The following is a 24927-nucleotide window of genomic DNA, read 5'->3' as shown; positions in this document are numbered from 1 at the left end:
GGTCAGGTCTGTAAACATCAGGTTCATATTGCAGGCCAATGCTGAATTGTAGTGCCTTATGCAGGGTTTTAGCCCAACACTCCTCCCCAGGCTTTCACATCTCAGTCCAGTATGCATTTTTATTTGAATTCTGATTACTTTATGGCCTCTACTTCTAGGGAATTCTGCACAACTATGGAATGCAGCATTTAAACAAAAAGACCTATTTCGCAGAATTCTATGCAAGGACCCGGAAGGAGAAGCAGCAGAACCAGTAGCTAGCATGGATCTCTTCCCCACTCTACGCTGGTCACAAGAGGAAGGGGGCAGCTCCACATCAAGCCACATCCTTCTCTGCTAACCTGAGGCCAGCTACTGATCTGAACTAGGGCTCTTGCTGGGAGTTAAGAAGGGAAAATGGTAGGGAGAATGGGGTGAAAACCTGGAGAAGGAGAGATAGCACGGAGGGTCTTGTTGGAGGTAGGGAGAGAAAGAACAAGGGTACAGAGAAAATAAAATAGGAGGCAGAAAACAAAAATAGCTGGGAGGCGTTTTCCCTGAAAAAGTTGTAGTTTTAACTTGCCAGGTGAGCAAAGGGGAGCAAGCCTAGGGATACATCAAACTGAGGGAGAGGGAGACAGCGAGCGCTAGGGAAGTGGAACCTGGAGAGTAAAACTGCTGGGGATCACTGAAACTGAAGATGGAAAAAGCTGAATTGGGAGGGGGCAGGGAAGAGCCCACAAAAAAAACAAAACAAAAATTATCCAGAATTTTATATAATTTTTATTTTTTTGTGCAAAATTCCCTCAGAAGTATGTCTCCTGACAGTTACCAACAAGCTGCCTAATAATAGGACCTAAGGAGTTCAAACTTCCCTTGTGTTTTTCTTTATTGCTCATCTTTCCTAAAGCCATATTTTTTTAAGCACAGTAGAAAGAGCAAATCAACCCATAATCATTTTGTCAGAAAATTCTAAATACCACTCCTCCTCCCCTCTTGAACAGAACTGATCTACATATGTGAAACAAGAGCTCCTAGAAAAGTGTAATTTTGTAAAAATACTATTTTCCAGCTGTACATGCTTTATATAGACCTTCTGTCAGCAACTCCCACCCACATTTGCTCATTTAACAGAATAAGTTACTTGCTCTTCAAGGCTCTGTGAACTTAATATGAAGAAGAAAATTCAGATTAGTTTTGCCCAGACACCGTAAATAGACCATGTGCTGGTTAACCCTCCCCCCCCCCCCAAATAATGTCTAGGTGGTTTACAATGCAGCTAAAGTATAACAGCCATAACACAAGAGGCATCCTCTAACCAGCAGTGTACCTACCTTATATGGCACCCCGGATGGAGCACACACCCTAGGGTAGAAAACGCGCACACCCCTCTTCCCAGCAAGGGGGTGCACAGAGCAGGCACGCAGCTGTTGGCTCAGCCACGCACCTGCTCCGTACACCCCCTTGCTGACGGCACCCGGGGCAGACCTTCCCCACCGCCCCAGCCTAGGTACGCTAGAGTCTTTTAACTCATCGTGAAAAAGGACAAGAAATTTACAATCAAATCCATTAGAGAGGTGAATATAGATCAGGAAAAGAGGCTGCAGGAGCTGAAACAGGAAACCCTATTCTACACTATACAACTGCCAACATAGCCAGGTCTACACCCCCACCTTAAATCTGAAGAATGAATTCTCACTTCTCAGTTCAACCAGGAGTAACAGAGTGAAAGGCCTAGAAAGCAGATCATCACAGCAGTTCAGTGCATCCCAGACTGTAGTGTGGGACCCCAAATGGGGAGATATCAGTAGAAGGAGTTAGACACAGGACTACTCCCTTTCCCTCTGGGCCTTCATTGTGACTTAATGTCCAGTAATAGTAGCCTGCATGTGGCCTGCAAATCAATCAGTGAATGTTCACAGACCTGTCCCTTCCTCTGGTGTACCAGACACCAGTACTTAGACTGGTACTGGTGTCTGGAACTACACATTGATTGCTTATTGTTTATTTATGTTATGTTATATATTTATAACTCACTTCTCCCGGTAAGGTCCAAAGCGAAGACACAAATCAAGAATCTAGTAAACAGCATTAGGAATATTACAAAAAATATGATATTATAGTATTACAATATTTAGATTCAGAATTTATGAAAAAAAGATATATGTCTTCAAAAAAGATATGAAGGTATCAACCGGATAACAGAAGGAAGAGTTCCAAATTTTAACCGGCTGAAAACAGAATAAGCTTTCTAAAAATTGTTTTACTCAGACCAGAAATTGATGGACAGAGAAGACCTCACTCGATTCATTGTGCTGCTTGCTTGACTTACCAGAGGAATCTCTAATACAATAACAGAACTTTTAGAAAACTGCCCAGATAGTATTTTATAAACTAAATGAGATATTTAAAAAGAATTTGGGCCTCCCAGGCAACCAGTGAAGCTGGATTAAAAATTAATTGAGCTGCAGTATTCTGCAACAACTGAAGTCTCTCTCAGGTGAGATTTCTACATATAGAGAGTTGCAGTAGTCTATCTGGGTCAAAATTAGCAATTGTACACTAAAGCAAAATGATTCCTGTAAAAATAGGAGCAAATCCATCTAAGTTTAGAAAAACATATATTTTCTTTGCAAGGTTATTCACTTGAGGTACCATAGACATGGCAGAATCTAATATCACCCCCAGGACTCTAGAGGTTTTCTTAACCGATAGGGAGAAATCATTGCCTAATAGAATAGTATTTGGAACTTTATTTAAACCAGAACTAAACCAAAGGAGTTTAGTCTTATCTGTATTTAGCTTTAGTAGACAAGATAAATACCATGCTCTGATCTTATAAATACACATTTATCCTGAGAAATGAATAATGCAGATCTTGAGAAATCAGTAACAAGATAAAAAATATTGTCCAGATATGAAAAGAAAAATTCTCCTTCCCCAAGAGCCAGCAAGCCTAAAGAACTCATAAAGAAGTCTCAAGGCAGAGTACAATAAAACATTCATAATGCCACACATACAGCTCTAGAAACACTAACAAACACAACTCAAAATTAAAACACCTAAAATAATATGAGAACATAAAATACAAAAAATATGACATACAATAAATTTAAATGAACAGAGTATAATTTATATCCTCACTACTCATAATACTCATCAGGGCTGTGGTCAGAAACAATTTTGGGTGGGGCCAGAGTCGGTAAAAATGTACCAACTCTATCTTCAAAATAAAAACTTACTACATTTATAAATATATGGTTAATTTTATCATTTTATACTTACGCATTTTTTTGTCCTGTTAAAGCCTAATATCAATTCACTTTTTCCAGGGCCACTAATCAATAGGAATTCACCAACCTGATGCAACACGCTCTGATTGGTTGATGGCTTGTATTTAAGACTATCACCTACGTCAGTCAGTCATTAGCTTCTTCAGCTGGTAACTGAAAGGAAGGGAAGTAAACATATTTGGAATTTTGTTTGACAATTTTTTAAAATATAAATTCATGCCAAAGAAGTGTCCCATTAAGTCAGCTGTATTTGAGCATTTCACCATAACTCATGATGGAAAATAATTTGTTTATCAGTGTATGACACAGGACCCAGATGTTTTGATGCCAAGATCAGCACATATTCAGACAGCGATAAAAATGTTCCTACAAGAGCTTCCAATCCAGGGGCATAGCCAGACACCCAATTTTGGGTGGGCCTGAGCCTAAGATGGGTGAGCAGAAGAACTCCATCCTGTCCCACAAGTGATTTTTGTCTCTTCCTCTCTCGCCTGCATGCCATATGGGGTCTCAAACATCCCCCCTCCCCCACATACTTTTTAAGTAGCATATTTTCACCGGCATCGAGCAGCAACTAATACACACAGCTCATGTTGGTCCCACAGCCTTCCCTCTGATGCAACTTCCCATTTCCGCATAGACAGGAATGCATCAGAGGGAAGGCTGTGGGGTTGGTGCGAACAGTACATATCAGTTGCTGCTTTCTGCAGGTGAAGATCTGCTATTTACAAGGTATGCAGGAGGGACAGTTGTTGGGAGTTTTTGGCTGGTGGGGCTTGGGGATCCCTGTCACCCACATCATAGGTGTGCTGCTATTGGGTGGGCCTGGGCCCACCCGGGCCCACCCTTGGCTACACCACTGTCAATCTCAAAAGACATTTACAGCACTTTCATCCAGAATTATTCAAAGCTGTGAGAGAGAAAGATGGCAGCAAAAGCAAAGAACCAATGCCCAGTACTTCCAGCCAGGCAAAGGACCAGAAAACGTCACAGACGTTACATACTCTTATGTTGTGCACACACTGCAGCTGGCAATAAGAGACAGTCTGCAAGAAGGACATGCTGCTGCTCTGATTGACAAGGTGAGGAATGTAGTTATTATTTATTGTTACATTTGTACCCCGCACTTTCCCACTCATAGCAGGCTCTATGCGGCGGGCAATGGAGGGTTAAGTGACTTGTCCAGAGTCACAAGGAGCTGCCTGTGCTGGGAATCGAACTCAGTTCCTCAGTTCCCCAGGATCAAAGTCCACCACCCTAACCACTAGGCCACTCCTGCCAGAACACCTAAAGTTATTTCCATTTTGAAGGGATTTGCTGGAAAAGTGGCAATTATTGATCAAGCCATACACTGGGGCAATATCAACTTAACAACAACTGAGGATAAATACATAAGTAATGCCACACTGGGAAAAGACCAACGGTCCATCGAGCCCAGCATCCTGTCCACGACATCGGCCAATCCAGGCCAAGGGCACCTGGCAAGCTTCCCAAACGTACAAACATTCTATACATGTTATTCCTGGAATTGTGAATTCTGAAAGATATCTGGATCAAGAGGAGCGTGCAAAGCATCTCTGCATAGAAAAAGATTCCACTGAACCCACAGAGAACAAATTGAGTAAATTTCAACTAATTTTCTCACACTAAAAAGTCTTACTCTCATTTCTTTATAAATTTTCTCCATGTACAGTGGTGGAAATAAGTATTTGATCCCTTGCTGATTTTGTAAGTTTGCCCACTGACAAAGACATGAGCAGCCCATAATTGAAGGGTAGGTTATTGGTAACAGTGAGAGATAGCACATCACAAATTAAATCCGGAAAATCACATTGTGGAAAGTATATGAATTTATTTGCATTCTGCAGAGGGAAATAAGTATTTAATCCCTCTGGCAAACAAGACCTAATACTTGGTGGCAAAACCCTTGTTGGCAAGCACAGCGGTCAGACGTCTTCTGTAGTTGATGATGAGGTTTGCACACATGTCAGGAGGAATTTTGGTCCACTCCTCTTTGCAGATCATCTCTAAATCATTAAGAGTTCTGGGCTGTCGCTTGGCAACTCGCAGCTTCAGCTCCCTCCATAAGTTTTCAATGGGATTAAGGTCTGGTGACTGGCTAGGCCACTCCATGACCCTAATGTGCTTCTTCCTGAGCCACTCCTTTGTTGCCTTGGCTGTATGTTTTGGGTCATTGTCGTGCTGGAAGACCCAGCCACGACCCATTTTTAAGGCCCTGGCGGAGGGAAGGAGGTTGTCACTCAGAATTGTACGGTACATGGCCTCATCCATTCTCCCATTGATGCGGTGAAGTAGTCCTGTGCCCTTAGCAGAGAAACACCCCCAAAACATAACATTTCCACCTCCATGCTTGACAGTGGGGACGGTGTTCTTTGGGTCATAGGCAGCATTTCTCTTCCTCCAAACACGGCGAGTTGAGTTCATGCCAAAGAGCTCAATTTTTGTCTCATCTGACCACAGCACCTTCTCCCAATCACTCTCGGCATCATCCAGGTGTTCACTGGCAAACTTCAGACGGGCCGTCACATGTGCCTTCCGGAGCAGGGGGACCTTGCGGGCACTGCAGGATTGCAATCCGTTATGTCGTAATGTGTTACCAATGGTTTTCGTGGTGACAGTGGTCCCAGCTGCCTAGAGATCATTGACAAGTTCCCCCCTTGTAGTTGTAGGCTGATTTCTAACCTTCCTCATGATCAAGGATACCCCACGAGGTGAGATTTTGCGTGGAGCCCCAGATCTTTGTCGATTGACAGTCATTTTGTACTTCTTCCATTTTCTTACTATGGCACCAACAGTTGTCTCCTTCTCGCCCAGCGTCTTACTGATGGTTTTGTAGCCCATTCCAGCCTTGTGCAGGTGTATGATCTTGTCCCTGACATCCTTAGACAGCTCCTTGCTCTTGGCCATTTTGTAGAGGTTAGAGTCTGACTGATTCACTGAGTCTGTGGACAGGTGTCTTTCATACAGGTGACCATTGCCGACAGCTGTCTGTCATGCAGGTAACGAGTTGATTTGGAGCATCTACCTGGTCTGTAGGGGCCAGATCTCTTACTGGTTGGTGGGGGATCAAATACTTATTTCCCTCTGCAGAATGCAAATAAATTCATATACTTTCCACAATGTGATTTTCCGGATTTAATTTGTGATGTGCTATCTCTCACTGTTACCAATAACCTACCCTTCAATTATGGGCTGCTCATGTCTTTGTCAGTGGGCAAACTTACAAAATCAGCAAGGGATCAAATACTTATTTCCACCACTGTATGTTTGTCTGTTCATAGTCTGTGTCCCTGCTGCTTCTCTCACCCTCTCTCTTCTTTATGTCTTTTCTCTGCATCATGAACACCACTCCCCCAACACACACACACAACCTCTCAGCCCTTCTTCTTCCAATCTCATCTACATACATACTCTCCAGCTTCTCTTCTCTCTGCAGCTTGGCTCCCTCTCTGCCAGCAACCTTCCTCCCTGCTAGCAACCTCCATTTACAGCCTATGTTCCCTTTCCAAGTTTCTCACTGGCTGTTTCTATTCTTCTCACACAGCTCCACTACCAGCCCACCCCCAGCCTCTTTCTCTCTTACAGATGCTTTCCACCTCTTTCAGTCTTTCACAGCAGTGCTCTCCCCCCATCCATCCAACAGCCTTTCGCAGGGCCTGACTGTGTCTGACGTAAAACAAACTGTCCCCATCCATCCAACACCTGTGCCGGTATCGTGGAGAATAGCGTTTTCATTACCATCAGGAGAAAGTCTTCAGCTGGTTGGATGGATGGGGACAGTTTGTTTTACGTCAGACACAGTCAGGCCCTGCGAAAGGCTGTTGGATGGATGGGGACAGTTTGTTTTACGTCAGGCCCTGCGAAAGTCTGCTTGTGTGCATGTCTGGTGTATTTATTGACCCCTGATGCAGACGCTTTTTTAGCGTCGAAACACGGCCTATGTCGGGTCGTTATCTTTGATATAATAAAGACTGTTGGACTGACGTCTCCAGTGGTGAATCGTCTATTAGTCTCTACTTTTGCCTTCTGCAATTATCAATCAAGCAACACGCTGGGACAGTGGCGTAGCCACAGGTGGGCCTGGGTGGGCCGGGGCCCACCTATTCAGGGCTCATGCCCACCCAACAGTAGCACACGTTTAATGGTAGCTGGTGGGATCCCAGGCTTAGCCAGCTGAAGACTTTCTCCTGATGGTAATGAAAACGCTATTCTCCATGATACCGGCACCTGTGCATGCTGCTGCTGACTGCCAAGGTGCAAAGAAGCATTTTTCCACCAGCTGAGATATTTTTTGGGTGGTGGTTGGCGGGGGGGGGGGGGGAGAACACTTGCTGCTCACCCACTTCTTGCCTAGTCCCACCCAAAATCTGTTGTCTGGCTACGCCCCTGCGTTGGGGCAGTACCTACTTAATGATTCAGCGCTTGCTTGATTTGAAACCCCTTCTTGTGGGCATAGCTAACCTTCAAGTGATGCTAAATGAAAGTCAGTGGAAACAGGTGACAGAATTGGAAGAGTTGCTTCGTCTCCCATTTACAGTGACTAAAAAAATTACAAGCCGATGATTTAACTGGGCAGGTATATTATTAAAGGAATGGAAGAACCTGATATTTCATCTGTCCCAAAAAGGAGGGTTACTTGTACACAGCATTTCTGCTTCAATGAAATAGAGAGACACAGCTATTAGAAAATAAGATTCCTTTGGCAGCTGTTTATGTAAACCCAATGCACTGGATTCTTCTGGATGACGAACAACTGACTGAAGTCGAGATCGCTGACAGTATGAATAGGTTGCAGGAAAGTCAGGAAGAAGAAGTTGAGGAGGCTGAAGACATTGCAGCACTAACATCAACTGAGGATGAATTTGACTTTGATAAATATCTGGGTCAGAAAGAGCGTGCAAAGCATCTCCGCATAGAAAAGGATTCCTCCAAACACGTAGAGAACAAACTGAGTAAATTTCAACTTAATTTCTCACTTGCACTAAAAGTGCATCATCCTACTAACTCTTCCTTGAGAAATTCCCCATCTCAACAAAGTTAGTTCTTTTAAAATAAAGGACCTTCAATCTTGAATAAACCCTCTCCTCTGTCTTAATATTGAAGCACACCATTCGGTGATTACTAGATGTCAAATGGTCTTCCACCATGACATTAGAAACATTCTCTCCTTTTGGAAGCACCAGGTCCAGAATAGCTCCATCCCACGTTGGTTCCATTACCCACTGCTGAAACAATTTTTCCTGTAGGGAATCCAAGATCCCTTTGCTTCTGGACGACCCTGCAGCAGACACGCTCCAATCAACATCCAGCATATTAAAATCACCTATCAATAGTACTTCCCCTTTCCTAGCTATCTTGTGGATGTCTTCAATTAAGTCTCTGTCCATTTCTTCTGACTGTGAAGGTGACCTGTATATTACTCTGATGTAAATACATTTTCCTTTCCCTCTTTCCAGTTTAACCCCATGTATCCTGCAGTTCTGTCACTTTAATATTATTGTGAGAATATAATGCCACTCCTCCACCTTTTTTACTACCCTGTCCTTCCTGAATAGATTATAGCCACGTTATAGCTATATCCTTGTCATGGGTTCTCCGTGACCACCACTAAATCCGTCTGCTTCTATCACTGTAGCCTCTAGATCTAAAAGTTTGTTTCCTATACTGCGGGCATTGATATACAAGGCTCTCCAGATGTTACTCTTTTTTGTTTTTCAATTCTATAGGGGCACTTGATGTCCTACCTTCCTGATGGTTATTTATGGCTTTGGGGCCTTTTTTACCCATCCCCAGCAAGTTTAGTTTAAAGCCCTCTTTAGTACTTTAGCCTGTCTGTTGCTGAAGACAGTCCATCCCTTCCTTGATAGATGGACACCAACACTGCTCAGTAGCTCTTGGAAAATCATCCCATATTCTAGGAAACCAAAGTGCTCACGTTGACACCATCCATGCAGCCACACATTTAGCTCCAGGATGCGAGCTTCTCTCATTTGGCCTTTACCTTCAACAGGGAGAACAGCACATGTAAAATGCTTACCGACAGAAAGGCAGACAGACTGAAATGACCCACATTTACTACTACTACTACTTATCATTTCTATAGCACTACTAGACATACGCAGCGCTGTACACTTGAACATGAAGAGACAGTCCCTGCTCAACAGAGCTTACAATCTAATTAGGACAGACAAATAAGACAAACAAGAGATAAGGGAATATTAAAGTGAGGATGATAAAATAAGGGTTCTGAACAAGTGAACAAGAGTTATGAGTTAAAAGCATCAAAAAGGAAAATTAGGTTCTTACCGTGATAATTTTCTTTCCTTTAGTCATAGCAGATGCAGCCATTACAGATGGGTTGTGTCCATCAACCAGCAGAGGGAGATAGAGAGCACACTTTTTTCAGTGCCTCATACCAGCTTGCTCCACTGCCTCTCTTCAGTATTTGAAGCTTCCAAAGCAGTATGGCAAACCGCAATGGGAATAACATGAGCTTTCCTCACAGCGAACGATGGCCCTACAACAAAGGGCATTAACTCAGAATGGAGGGAATGAAACATCCTCCTGGAGGGCATAAACTCATCCTCCACTGAGACATAACTGGAGGGAATAAACTCATCCTCCCGGAGGGAATAAACTCATCTTCCAAAACATGAAACTGGAGGGAATTAAGTCATCCTCCTTTAATTGAACAAGAATCCTGAAGACTGTTTTCCGACTTTCTCCCAAGGACGGAATCTCCAGGAAACACGAACAGAACCTGAAATAGATTTACAGCAGATAGCATCAGACAAGGAGGGATCATGGCTGCATCTGCTATGACTAAAGGAAAGAAAATTATCACGGTAAGAACCTAATTTTCCCTTCCTTGTCATCAAGCAGATGCAGCCATTACAGATGGGATGTATCAAAGCAATCCCTAGATAGGGTGGGAACAAGCCACACCATGCGCCAGCACTTGCGCTCCAAAATGTGCATCCCTCCTGGCAGCCACATCCAGCCTGTAATGTCGGGCAAAAGAGAGCTTAGAAGCCCATGTTGCTGCACTACAATTCTCTTGAAGAGAGAGTGCTCCAGTTTCAGCCTAAGAAGAGGAAATTCCTCTAGTGGAATGCGCCTTAAAGGCATCAGGCGGAGGCCGGCCGGCAAGCAAATAAGCTGAAAAGATAGATTATTTAAGCCAGCAGGCAATAGTGGCTTTAGACGCTGGAGACCCTCTGCGAGGACCTGATAGCAAAAAAAATGATCAGAGGTCCTGAAAGAGTTAGTAACTCGCAGATACTGCAGCAGAGTCCTGCGCACGTCCAATAGGTGCAATTGCCCAAAAGATTCTGGAAACTCCTCCTCAACAAAGGAGGGCAAGAAAATAGGTTGGTTTAGGTGAAAAGCTGAAACCACCTTTGGCAAGAAGGAAGGCAAGGTCCGAACCGTGACCCCGGACTCTGAAAACTGCAGAAAAGGGTCTCTACAGGACAGCGCCTGGAGCTCTGACACCCATCTCGCCGAAGTAATGGCCACTAACAAGACGGCCTTCAGTGTCAAATCTTTCTCTGAAGCATGCCGAAGCGGTTCAAAGGGAGCATCCTGAAGGGCCTTCAGCACTAGCCCCAGGTTCCAAGCTGGACAAGGTGCACGCATGGGAGGACAGAGCCGAAGCACCCCTCTAAGAAACCGTGCCACATCCGGATAAGCAGCTAAAGACATGCCTTCAACCTTGCCACGCAGGGAGGCCAATGCTACCACTTGCACCCGCAGGGAATTATAGGCCAAGCCTTTTTGTACACCATCCTGCAAAAAGTCCAGAATCGGCGAGACAGGAGCCTGCAGGGGTGTGATCTCTCTGGAAGCACACCAGACTTCAAACTGGCGCCAAATCCTGGCATAAACCACGGAAGTGGAACGCTTGCGGGCTTGCAGGAGAGTGGTAATTACTTTATTGGAATAGCCTCTGCCTCTCAATTGCGCCCTCTCAATCGCCAGGCCAAAAGACCAAATCGGCCGGCATCCTCCATGGTCACCGGACCCTGTGACAACAGGTTGGGAACCAGAGGTAACTGAAGGGGATCCTCTACGAGCATCTGTCGGAGGTCCGCATACCAAGGCCTCCTGGGCCAATCCGGGGCGACGAGAACCACTTCTCCTGGATGCAGATGAATCTGCAGGACCACTCGCCCTATCAAGGGCCACGGAGGGAACACATACAGTAGGCCCAGTGGCCAGGGTTGAGCCAAGGCATCCAACCCTGCCACGCGAGGATCTCTCCGTCTGCTGAAGAAGCACGAGACTTTGGCATTGGAGCTTGTCACCATTAGATCCATCACGGGCTTGCCCCACTTGGCTCATATCTGCAGGAACACTTTGTCTGCAAGTTCCCACTCCGCTGGATCGATCTGATGCCTGCTTAGATAATCGGCTTGCACGTTGCTCTGACCTGCAATGTGAGCTGCCGACAGAAACTGTAGGTGCAGCTCAGCCCAGCGGCAAATTTGTTCGGCCTGCGCGGCTAGAGCTCTGCAGTGAGTGCCGCCTTGTCGATTTATGTAGGCTACTGCTGTCGTGTTGTCCGACATCACTCTGACAGCCAATCCTTCCAGGGTTACTTGAAAGGCCAGAAGCGCCTGAAACACCGCTTTCAACTCTACGCGGTTGATGGACCACTCTGACTCCTCGGGTGTCCATAGACCCTGGGCATGCTTCCCCTTGCAATGTGCGCCCCAGCCTTTCAGACTGGCATCTGTCACCACTAGGCACCAATCGGGGAGCGCCAACGGCATTCCTCGCCGCAGAATGCTGTCTGAGAGCCACCACTCCATGCTGAGTCGGGCCGCAGAGAGCCAAGAGAGTCTGCATTGGTAATCCTGAGATACTGGAGACCATCTTTGGAGTAGGGCATACTGTAGAGGTCTCAGGTGTGCTCTCAGTTTCGTGGTGGCCTCATCGATCCAAGCAGCTGGACAATGTCCCAAGCTCGCGGGCGGGGCATCCTCAGGAGCAGACGGACCTGATTCTGAAGCTTGCACCGCCTTTGCTCGGGTAGGTACACATACTCCGAGACTGTGCCGAACCTGGCCCCCAAATATTCTAGAGACTGCGAGGGGGTCAGGTGACTTTTGGCCAAATTGACGACCCAGCCCAGAGATTGAAGTACTGAGACCACTCTGGCTGTTACATGCTGACTCTCTGCAGCAGAGTTTGCTCGAATGAGCCAGTCATCCAGGTACGGGTGAACCCGAATACCCTCTCGCCTTAGAAAGGCAGCTACTACCACCATTCTTTTAAGTCCAGAATAGGGCGAAAAGACCCTCCTTTCCGCGGCACCACAAAGTAGATGGAGTAGCGGCTGCAGCCGTGTTCGGCAGGAGGTACCAGGGACACGGCCCCTATCTGAATCAGACCTTGTAAAGTCTCCTCTACCACCGCGCGTTTGGCGGCAGAACCGCATCGGGACGCCACAAACACGTCTCTTACAGGGGCGTCGAATTCTATTCTGTAACCGTCTCTGATCAGGTCCAAGACCCACTGATCTGAGGAAATGTTGGCCTACTCCTCGGCAAAGAGGGAAAGACGTCCTCCGATGACAGGACTCGAGGAGAGGGCCGGCGCACCATCATTGAGAGGGTCGCCCCTGAACTCCAGGCCTTGAGCCAGTGGCTGTGGAATGTTTGTCCGAGCGAAAGGAGTTCCTCTGCTGAAAACGGGCACGAGAAGTGAACCCAGCAGAACACCCCGGGCGGTACCTTTGAGATTCACGGAAGCGAGGTCTGTAAGAGGAGTGGACTGCCGCACCCTTAGAGGAAGGCCGAGGCCTATCTTCGGGCAAATGCTGGGGTTTAGCCTCACCCAGGCCCATCACAATTTTTTCCAACTCCTCACCAAACAGGAGAAGGCCTTGAAAGGGCAACTTCACCAACCTTTGCTTAGAGGCCATGTCCGCTGCCCAATGCCGTAGCCAAAGAAGACGGCGAGCCGCCACTGCTACTGCCATGTGTTTAGCCGAAGCTCTGACAATATCATAAAGGGCGTCAGCAAGAAAGGACAAGGCCGACTCCATCCTCGGAGCCACATCTGAAAAGGACTCCGCTCCATCACCGGGCTGTTCCACTGCCTGTTGCAACCAAGCCAGGCAGGCTCTAGCAGCATAACAACTGCATGCAGACGCCCGAATAGTGAGACCTGAAATTTCAAATGACCGTTTAAGTGCTGATTCCAGTCTACGGTCTTGAATATCCTTCAGGGCAACACCTCCTTCAACAGGGAGGGTAGTTCTCTTTGTCACAGCTGTGACTAGGGCATCCACTTTAGGCATAGCAAAGCGAGCCATATGCTCCTCACTCAGAGGGTATAATTGCCCCATAGCTCTGGAAACTTTCAAAGGTCCCTCGGGGTTAGCCCATTGAGCCGAAATAAGCTCTTGGATGGAGTCATGCAAAGGAAAGGCTCGAGCAGGCTTTTTGGTACTAGCCATCCTAGGATTCACAGAGGAGGCTGTGCCACTGGCAGGGTCCTCAATAGAGAGAGCCTGCAGGGCAACAGAAATAAGCGCTGGCAGCTCATCACGGTGGAAAATCCTCACCGCGGAGGGATCGTCCAGATCCTGAGTCACTTCTGCACCAGACTCTGGCTCCTCAGACCATGAAGGCTGCCAGAGTCCTCCGAATCCTCGCAGCCCGACCACGGGGGGGGGGAGAAAGGAGGTGCAGCACTCTCTGAAGGGGAATGAGCCCTTCTGCGCTTCATATTCTGCCAATTATCAGGGAATAACGCCTCAGAGGGCATACCCAGGCTAGAATCCACCGGGGGGGGGGGCATTAGAAGAGGCCCGTGCCGGGCTTTGTGGGAGAGCTCTTTTAAGCATGTATGCTTTATGCATTAATAAGACAAAATCAGGGGAGAAAAACTCACCCTGGGCACCCGGATCTCTGCCGGGGCTAGTAGCTCCCATATCAGCCTCACTCCGAGGCCTCCCCCCGGGCTCAGGACTCTCATTCTCAGCGGAGGTCGTGCCATGTGGTAAATTCAAAATGGCGCCCGCTGCCAGCTCAGAGCGCGAAGAATCGTCGCTCGCCATGCTCGGGCCAGCTTTAACGTCTGTACGGAGGAGTCAGAAAACAGTCTTACCTCACTGGACCGAGTATCACAGCTCCGGTCCCACAGAAAAAGGCAAGGAAAAACCTCTGGTTTTGTTTTTTTTTTTAACGCTATGAGGAAAGCAGAGGTAAATAGAACTCCAGAGGCTCAGGGGAGTGGGAAAGGCAGGGAAAGGGCGAACCTATGTGCCTGCATCCACTGTTGGTGGGGAAGGACAGGGAAAGCTAAGCAATGTGTCCACATCCACGGAGGTATGGGTAAGGCAGGGAAAGGGCGAACCTATGTGCCTTTAAAGTGAAGCTGCTATAGCCTCCAACACCCCTGCTAACAACTGGCAAAAGCACAGGAGCAACCTCCAGGCAGATTTTAGATGGAGCTCGAATAAGCTGCAGCCACTCTGCTAGGGGAGATAGAGAATACTGAAGAGAGGCAGTGGAGCAAGCTGGTATGAGGCACTGAAAAAAGTGTGCTCTCTATCTCCCTCTGCTGGTTAATGGACACAACCCATCTGTAATGGCTGCATCTGCTTGATGACAAGGAAGGTGAGCTTTTAGCTTAGATTTGAAGACGGCCAGAGATGGAGCTTGACGTACCGGCTCAGGAAGTCTATTCCAGGCATAAGGTGCAGCAAGATAAAAGGAACGGAGTCTGGAGTTAGCAGTGGAGGAGAAGGGTGCAGATAAGAGAGATTTACCCAGTGAACGGAGTTCCTGGGGAGGAATGTAAGGAGAGATGAGAGTGGAGAGGTACTGAGGAGCTGCAGAGTGAATGCACTTATAGGTCAATAAGAGGAGTTTGAACTGTATGCGGAAACGGATAGGAAGCCAGTGAAGTGACTTGAGGAGAGGGCTAATATGAGCACAACGACACTGACGGAATATTAGTCGTGCAGCAGAATTTTGAACAGATTGAAGAGGAGAGAGATGGCTAAGTGGGAGACCTGTAAGAAACAAGTTGCAATAGTCTAAGCGAGAGGTGATAAGAGTGTGGATGAGGGTTCTGGTAGTGTGCTCAAAAAGGAAAGGGCGAATTTTGCTGATATTATAGAGAAAGAAACAACAGGTTTTAGCAGTCTGTTGAGTATGTGCAGAGAAGGAGAGGGAGGAGTCGAAGATGACCCCAAGGTTATGAGCTGATGAGACAGGAAGGATGGAAGTGTTATCCACAGAAATAGAGAATGGGGGAGGAGGAGGAGAGGTTGGTTTAGGGGGAAAGATAAGAAGCTCAGTCTTGGTCATCTTTAGTTTCAGATGGCGCCAAGACATCCAGGCAGCAATGTCAGACAGGCAGGCTGATACTTTGGCCTGGATTTCGACTGAGATTTCTAGTGTGGAGAGGTAGATCTGGGAGTCATCAGCGTAAAGATGATACTGAAAACCATGGGATGAGATCAGAGTACCAAGGGAAGAAGTATAGATACATACTATAAAAATAATCCACTACCCCTGCTCAGCTGCAGGCTCTGAAGGCATACCCTACCCCATGGCAGATGTACACTGGGCCTGCCTGACTGCCCTGGCCTACCTTGGCCCGGAGCTCCAGCATATATGCTGTCCCTGGCTCGCTGAATATTCCTAGAGGGAAATTCCATACTTAGTACATTACAATAGCACTAGCCCCTGATAAAGAGCATGAAGCTAGCCAGGCCAACTGAAATTTGTTTTGGGTTTTTTTTGTATATGTGCTGCCAAAGTGAGCACTTTTGGAAAGCCTAGGAGCTGCAGAGGGAACGAATACAACCACATAGGGTAAACAGGCAAGAGGGGTGGGGGAATGGGGACCCATGCACTTCAGGCAAGGCTCCGCAGGTCCGAGCCAAAGCCTCATACAGTGGCACTAAGAAATGAGACTGGGGGCTGTGAAGTCAAGCTCCGAACTAAACTAGGTACGATCCAGAGACTGTGATCTGGGCGTGACTGTTACGCTTGACCACGTTGTGTGGCCACAGCCAGCAGAGTGGGGAGCTAGGACAGGGAGGAGCACCAGCAGTACACCCTACCACCTGCTGAAGGTAGAGAAAAATACTGGATTGTTCCAGGGAGCACCTCTGCTTATGCTGGTGATGTCACTAGCAAAATTCAATTTTCTCTATCTCTACCTGCCGGTAGGAACGGATAACATCCATTGATTCAGAACAGTGGAGATAATGCTAAGAAAACAATGTTCTGTCTTAGACAATTGTACAGTGCATATTCTTGTTTTACTAACAGTTCTTCCTGTTTGTGAGCATACAATTATGAAATGTGCGACCAAAGTCATATGTATGATGAATGATGTACAAATTTCAAAACAATGTCTATTATCTGAGACGTTGGTATCCGAAGAACCCTGGCAAAAGGATCAGATCAAAGTGAAACAAGCAGAGGATAACTAAAGCAGTAAAAAAAAACATATTTTGATTGCCAGCTTTCCAGATTACACAGAGAAATCATTGTTTATGCTGTGCAGGCAGTGTTTCAAGACAAGTAATCTTGGATGACAAAGTCAAATGCTGTAACTCTTGCATTGTGTCCTTGAACCAGAGAAAAAAATATATACTGAAGATTACTTAACAAAATCCGCTCTGGCCAAATAAAGCACATGGCTGCAATTCAATGGGACACCACCTTCAATAAATATTTCTCATTAGTCAAAATAATAAGCTGATTCTGGCAAATTTGATTTTCTTTCAGAATGCACCTTCCAAAAGAAACTTATTTCTCTCATTATGTTAAAAGTTTTAATTAAAAAAAAATAGATTCAAATTTTGCAAGTCACCAGTGGCTCAGTGCCAGTGCTGCATACTACAATAAGGAGAGACCTGGTCTGGGTTATTTACTCTGACCTCCTGCTTCCCAAATTGGCTAATCAGGTAAAGCATTTATTTACTTTCTATTACTAAATATATTACTCACCCCCTTTCCATGTCTAGGGTAACATACAAAACATATAAAACACATATTCAATAAAATAAAAACAAGCCAAAGCAACACGATAAGACACTGTAAAAGAATAAAAGAACACATACATAGACATGAAATATTTAAAAACTAGTAAAAAAGCCCGTTTCTTAACGCAATGAAACGGGCGCTAGCAATGTAATGAGTTCCTGCCATTAATGTTTCCACGGTTGTATTCTGAATATAATTGTTGTTTACATGTGTAAGATGTCTTTATATACAATATTTTTTGTGTAAATTGTGTTAGAATGTGGTAAAAGGTTTCCTTGTTCAGGCCCTTCAATCAGTTTAACAATCACATCAGAAGAGCTCCTTACGCGTGAGAATGCAACATACAGTTGCCCATGTGAGAGACTGAGAGTGACAGTGTGTTTTACAGACAGTGTAAGAGAGAAATACACAGAGTGATTGTGATTGTGTGTGTGTGTGTGTGTGTGTGTGATGTTTGTGAGTGACAAAGTGATTAAATGTTTGTCTTCCCTTCCGTTCTGTGCACTTGCCTCCACTGATGTTCGTACCTCCCTATATATGATTGTTTGTTAGAGATTCAATCCATTCCACTTCCCTCCTCCAAGTTCCGTTCTGTCTGATTGGTTCTTCGTTCCTGTGATGTCGCGTTTGTTTGCTTGGCAACCATGTAGCGTTCCGTTTCCTCGACGTGAGGGCGGGGACAGTGAGAGCCAATGAAACGCTGAATGACAGACTTATGAACCCTACACTGCCACAGTGCCATGGAGTCAGTTTCAGAATGTTGGAGGTGCTTTTTATTATATAGGATAAGGAACACACAAAAAATGCAAAATGGAATACAAAATAAAGGTGGGTAGTCCGGAATGAAGGCTCATGACACTGAATATTGCCTCCAGCTTTGATTGATCTGTAAGGCCAAAGTAATAGAACTCACTACTTTGCCCTTCCCCTCCCCCCCAAAAAAAACCCACAAAAGATTTGGAGGTTCTATTTCACCTAGAGTAAGAGAAACCATTTTTTAAATTAAAATTTGGCATAAAGAAAATGTGTGCGCTGGGCAGGGCTTCACCACCATACAAGGGCAAACTCCCTTATATGGTGGTGAAGCACTGCCCATCGCATCCCAGGAAGCACTGGGCAGGGCTGGGTGTTGCCATTTTCAAGGTGGCATTAGAAGAGGATGGATTGTACTACTCCCTCCTCCACCACCTAGGTATGGGGGGCGGGGAAAGGGGCCACTAGACCACCAGGTTGGGGGGCTTGTATCTGCAGACCACTGGGCCACCAGGGATTTTATTTTGGGGCATGATTTCCAGCCCCCCTGTGAACTTGTGCTGGGGGTCATGTGGCTGGCTTGGGGTAGGGGTGTGGAGTTTTGGGGGGACACTAGGCCACCAAGGCCTTGGGGTTCCCACAGACCTCCAGCCCCCATGTTTGACAAGTCTAGGCTGTTCACAGCCCCGACCTGTCAAACAAGTGCGGGAGGATTGTGTCTGAGCATGCCTCCCACAATTTTACCCTATGATATTATCTTTGATGATAAAAAAACTTGAGATAAGTAACAGGAAAATATTTTGTTCAGGATATCACAGCTAGTACAAACTTTCCAAAGGAAATAGGCTATTCTGTATCTCAAAAAGTTTTTTGGTCAACTGTAACAACCAAGTGGAGTTTTTTTATGACTAATGGTTGGGGGAGAGCCACCCATGAATATGAAGGTTTCACCTTACAAGTGGATGTGAATCTCAGAGTATCCGAAGTCTTTTTTCTCTACTCTTAAGTGATTGATATATGTCATATGACCCTTCTAGAGATACAGAATATCAGAGTGGGGAATTACTGGTGAATTGTGATTATTGTCTCCATGGATTCTTTGAATGTGGAGTGATTTCAATTATCCCAATATTGACTGAGTAAAAATGTAACATCGGGGCATGCTAGGGAGGTAAAATTCCTTGACAAAAATCAAGGACTGCTTTATGGAGCAGCTGGTACAGGAGCCGATGAGAGAAGGAAAAATTCTAGACCTAGGCCTTAGTGAAGCGCATGATCTGGTGCGGGAGGTAATGGTGCTGGGGCAGGTTGATAACAGTGATCATAATATGATCAGATTTGATATTAGCTCTGAAGTAAGTATACACAGGAAATCCAATACGTTAGCGTTTAACTTTAAAAAAGGAGACTATGATAAAATGAGAAGAACGGTGAAAAAAAAAAAAACTTAGAGGAGCAGCTGCAAGGGTTCAAAAATTTACATCAGGTGTGAATGCTGTTCACAAACACCATCCTGGAAGCCCAGGCCAAATATATTCCACGTATTAAAAAAAGGAGGACGGAAGACCAAACAACAGCAGGCATGGTTAAAAAGTGAGGTGAAGGAAGCTATTAGAGCTAAAAGAAAATCCTTCAAAAAATGGAAGAAGGAACCGACTGAAAATAATAAGAAACAGCATAAGGAATATCAAGTCAAATGCAAAGCGCTGATAAGGAAGGCAAAGAGGGACTTTGAAAAAAAGATTGCGTTGGAGGCAAAAACACATAATAAAATTTTTTTTAAAGTATATTAAAAGCAGGAAGCCGGCAAAAGAATCAGTTGGACTGCTAGAGGACCGAGGGGTAAAAGGGGCAATCAGGGAAGACAAAGCCATAGCGGAGAGATTACATAAATTCTTTGATTCGGTCTTCACCAGGAAGATTTGGGAGAGATATCGGTGCCAGAAATGGTATTTGAAGCTGACTAGTCAGAGAAACTGAAATGAAATCTCTATAAACCTGAAGGATGTAATGGGACAGTTCTACAAATTGAAGAGTAGCAAATCTCCTGGACTGGATGGTATTCATCCAAGAGTACTGACAGAATTCAAAAATGAACTTGTGGAACTATTGTTAGTAATATGTAATTTATCCTTAAAATCGAGCGTGGTACTGGAAAGACTGGAGAGTGGCCAATGTAACGCCGATTTTTTTTAAAAGGTTCCAGAAGAGATCCGTGAAATTGTAGACCGGTGAGTCTGACGTCGGTGCTGGGCAAAATGGTAGAGACTATTATAAACAACAAAATTACAGAGAATATTCAAAAGCATGGGTTAATGAGACAAAGCCAACATGGATTTAGTGAAGGGAAATCTTGCCTCACCAATCTATTACATTTCTTTGAAGGGATGAACAAACATTTATTTATTTATTTAGATTTTGCTCACACCTTTTTCAGTAGTAGCTCAAGGTGAGTTACATTCAGGTACTCTGGATATTTCTCTGTCCTAGGAGGGCTCACAATCTAAGTTTGAACCTGAGGCAATGGAGGGTTAAGTGACTTGCCCAAGACCACAAGGATTTGAACTGACCACCTCTGGATTACAAGACCTGTGCTCTAACCACTAGGACACCCCTCCACTCCATGTGGATAAAGGTGAGCAGGTTGATATTGTGTATCTGGATTTTCAGAAGGCGTTTGACAAAGTACCTCATGAAAGACTCCAGAGGAAATTGGAGAGTCATGGGATAGGAGGTACTGTCTTATTGTGGATTAAAAACTGGTTAAAAGATAGAAAACAGAGAGTAGGGTTAAATGGTCAGTATTCTCAATGGAGAAGGGTAGTTAGTGGGGTTCCCCAGGGGTCTGTGGTGGGACCGCTGCTTTTTAAGATATTTATAAATGACCTAGAGATGGGAGTAACTAGTGAGGTAATTAAATTTGCTGACGACACAAAGTTATTCAAAGTCGTTAAATCGCAGGAGGATTGTGAAAAATTACAAGAGGACCTTACGATACTCGGAGACTGGGCGTCTAAATGGCAGATGACGTTTAATGTAAGCAAGTGCAAAGTGATGAATGCGGGAAAAAGGAACCTGAATTATAGCTACATCATGCAAGGTTCCACATTAGGAGTCACCGACCAAGAAAGGGATCTAGGTGCCATCGTTGATGATACATTGAAACCTTCTGCTCAGTGTGCTGAAGCTAAAAAAACAAATAGAATGTTAGGTATTATTAGGAAAGGAATGGAAAACAAAAATAACAATGTTATAATGCCTTTGTATCACCCCATGGTGCGACCGCACCTCGAATATTGTGTTCAATTCTGGTCGCCGCATCTCAAAAAAAGATGTGGAGGGGCATAATCGAACAGGACGTCCCCACGAAGGTGTGGGGAAACCCGTATTATCGGAACAAGACGGGCGGCCATTTTTTGTTTCGATAATACGGTTGGGGACGAACAAATCTCCACATTTAGGTCAACCTTAGAGATGGTCGTCCCTAGAGATGGTCGTCCCCGATTTACAGCAATAATGGAAACCAAGGATGCCCATCTCAGAAACGACCAAATCCAAGCCCTTTGGTCGTAGGAGGAGCCAGCATTCATAGTGCACTGGTCCCCTTGACATGCCAGGACGCCAACCGGGCACCCTAGGGGGCACTGCAGTGGACTTCAGAAAAAGCTCCCTTACTTTGTGTGCTGAGCCCCCCCAAAACCCATCCTCACAACTGTACACCACTACCATAGCACTTAGGGATGAAGGGGGGCACCTAGATGTGGTACAGTAGGTTTCTGGTAGGGTTTGGAGGGCTCACATTTACCACCACAATTTAACAGGTAGGGGGGGATGGCCCTGGATCTGCCTGCCTGAAGTGCACTGGTCATTTAGGGCACATTTTTGTGGCTTGGTCGTAAAAAAAAAGAACCACGTAAAGTCGGCCAAGTGTTCGTCAGGGACACCTTTCTTTTTTCCATTATCGGCCAAGGACGCCCATGTGTTAAGCATGCCCCAGTCCCGCCTTCGCTATGCTTCCGACATGCCCCTGGGAACTTTGGTCGTCCCCACGACAGAAAGCAGTTGAGGACGCCCAAAATCAGTTTTCGATTATGCCAATTTGAGCGACCCTGGGAGAAGGACGCCCATCTCCTGATTTGTATCGAAAGATGGGCGCCCTTCTCTTTCGAAAATGAGCCCAATAGTGAAATTAGAAAAGATGCAGAGAAAGGTAACGAAAGTGATAAAGGGGATGGGACGACTTCCCTATGAGGAAAGGCTAAAGAGGCTAGGGCTCTTCAGCTTGGAGAAAAGACGGCAGAGGGGAAATATGATAGAGGTCTATAAAATAATGAGTAGAGTGGAACGGGTAGACCTGAAGCATCTGTTTATGCTTTCCAAAAATACTAGGACTAGGGGGCATGCAATGAAGCTACAAAGTAGTAAATTTAAAACAAATCGGAGAAAATGTTTCTTCACTCAACATGTAATTAAACTCTGGAATTCGTTGCCAGAGAATGTGGTAAAGGTGGTTAGCTTAGCGGAGTTTAAAAAAGGTTTGGATGGCTTCCTAAAGGAAATGTCCATAGATCATTATTAAATTGGACTTGTGGAAAATCCACTATTTCTGGGATAAGCAGCATAAAATGTTTTGTATTTTGTTGGGGATCTTGCCAGGTATTTGTGACCTGGATTAGCCACTGTTGGAAACAGGATGTTGGGCTTGATGGATTTGGTCTGTCCCAGTATGGCAATAAGTATGTACTTATGGTTCTGCATAGACAACTATTAATATAAATTGAGTGCCCTTGGTATGGGCCCTAAAGTGACTGACTGGGCTAGGAACTGGTTGCGTGTAAGGTGACAGAGGGTAATGGTAAATGGAACTCATTCTGAGGAAAAGGATGCTACCAGTGGTGTGCCACAAGGTTTGGTTCTTGGGCTGGTTCTTTTTAACATTTTTGTAAGCGATATTGCTGAAGGGCTGTCTGGTAGGGTTCGCCTCTTTGCAGATGGTACCAAAATCTGCAATAGGGTAGACACCCTGATGGTGTGGATAATACGAAGAAGGAGTCAGTGAAGCTAGAGGAATGGTCTGTAATTTGGCAGCTAAGATTTAATGCTAAAAAAAATGCAGGGTCATGCATTTGGGCTGCAAAAACCTGAGGGAACGGTACAGTTTAGGTGGTGAAGAAGTTTTGTGCACGAAAGAGGAGCGGGACTTGGGTGTGATCATATGTGATGATCTTAAGGTGGCCAAACAGGTACAAAAGGCGACGATGAAAGCTAGAAGGGTGCTTGGATGCCTAGGGAGAGGAATGGCCAGTAGGAAAAATTGAGGCGGTCATGCCCCTGTATAAGACTCTGGCGAGACCTCATTTAGAATATTGTGTACAATTCTGGAGACCAAATCTTCAAAAAGATAAGCAGGATGGAATCGGTTCAGAGGACAGCTACTATAATGGTCAGTGGTCTTCATCATAAAGCGTATGGGTACAAACATAAGATCTCAATATGTATACTTTGGAAGAATGGCAGGAAAGGGGAGATATAATAGAGACATTTAAATACGTATGCAGCATAAATGCACTGGAGGCGAGTCTCTTTCAATTGCAATCAGTGTAGTGCAGGAAGTCCTGTGCAGTTCTTGCAAGACTTGACATCAGTGCAGGATTTTGAGGACCATGTTGATCACATACTGGAACATCCATATGTTACAAGAAAGCCACAGCGACAGCAGCATTTGAACCAAGGAGAACCCATTCAACAATGATAATGTAGGCTGGGATAGATGCAGTTTGGGGACAGTAGACAAGGAAAGAAGGTACTGGGAGAGCATAGGGCTAAGAAAAAATGGGAGAATTAATAAATAGAGCATGTATGGAATGGGAAATAAGCTGAAGGAGGCAAGCAGAGGGCGGGGGGGGGGGGGGGGGGGAATCTACAGCCTTATGCTTTGCGCTTCTAAATGTCATTTGGCAATCTGTGGAGCCCAAGAGGACTTGCAGGTGGCACCTGCCTCCTCCCCCTCCCCCTCCCCCACAACTGTTGACATTTGTACAACAAACACGAACACAATTATATTGCTGCAAGAAGTCGGCAGTACCTACAGCTTAGAGCTCATTTTGGCCTCAGTGGATTGCTGGAAAAAAAAAATTGGTGAATACCAAAAGCTCTAACCATGGTGTGCTGTTACTGTACTCCTGGGAAAATCTGCACCAAAACTTTAAAATTCTGTATCTAAGTAAGAACTTTTCAGTTTAGAGTTTAACTACGAGACACAATGGTCACACTGTATTATTCTGATAAATACAGTATGCAGAATTTTGTAGAATTTTAAATATTGTGTGCAGAAATTAATTTCTTTGCGCAGAATTCCCCCAGGAGTAAAACAGTGGTGTTTCTCGTACTATGATGTTATATTTTTTTTATCTGTAAGTTGAAAAATGTGTACAAGTCGATCCCTTCAACATATGCAATACTACAAAATCCCCCTTCTCCTCTTCATGAAGGGACTTTATCCAATTTATTAAACACTTACTGCTCTTTTTTTAGGCATTTAAAATAAACCAGCTTAAAAGTCAGCGCCAGTACTATGCTTGCAAAGACCAAAAAGCAATGATGTCACATAATTTCTGCAGTACATCATCAGCTTTTGTGAGATACACAGATCATTCACTTGATTTTTACTCAGGCAGAATATGCACAGCTCGGAATCAATTCCCTTCCTGCACAGAATTTTGACAATCTGCACACAATTCAGCCCTGCAGGTCAAAGAGCAGACCACAAAGGGAGAAGAATTGAATTCTACCATCTACCTACAGCCAGAGGGATATGGCATCAATGCCAATATCAGGCCACAAACAGGAAGGGTGCCAGCGTC

The 24927-nt window shown here is 45.2% G+C and overlaps 1 protein-coding gene across 6 annotated transcripts in view; it reads right to left on the bottom strand.

Moving 5' to 3' along the window:
• SAMD8 (sterile alpha motif domain containing 8) overlaps positions 1-24927 on the bottom strand; it is a 130610-nt gene that overhangs the window by 46783 nt on the left and 58900 nt on the right. The window contains exon 2 of one of the 6 annotated variants that reach the window (XM_030203225.1): positions 3340-3425. The exons of 4 other annotated variants lie outside the window; for them this stretch is intronic. The gene's annotated coding sequence lies outside the window, so the exon portion shown is untranslated. Of the gene's footprint in view, positions 1-3264; positions 3284-3339; positions 3426-24927 lie in introns of those variants that run through there. One more of the 6 variants, XM_030203229.1, reaches the window with a different exon arrangement.

This window comes from Microcaecilia unicolor, chromosome 5 (assembly GCF_901765095.1).
Source record: "Microcaecilia unicolor chromosome 5, aMicUni1.1, whole genome shotgun sequence".
NCBI lineage: Eukaryota > Metazoa > Chordata > Amphibia > Gymnophiona > Siphonopidae > Microcaecilia > Microcaecilia unicolor.
The sequence above is the reverse complement of the archived record's forward strand: the minus strand, read 5'-3'. Positions and strand labels throughout refer to the sequence as shown.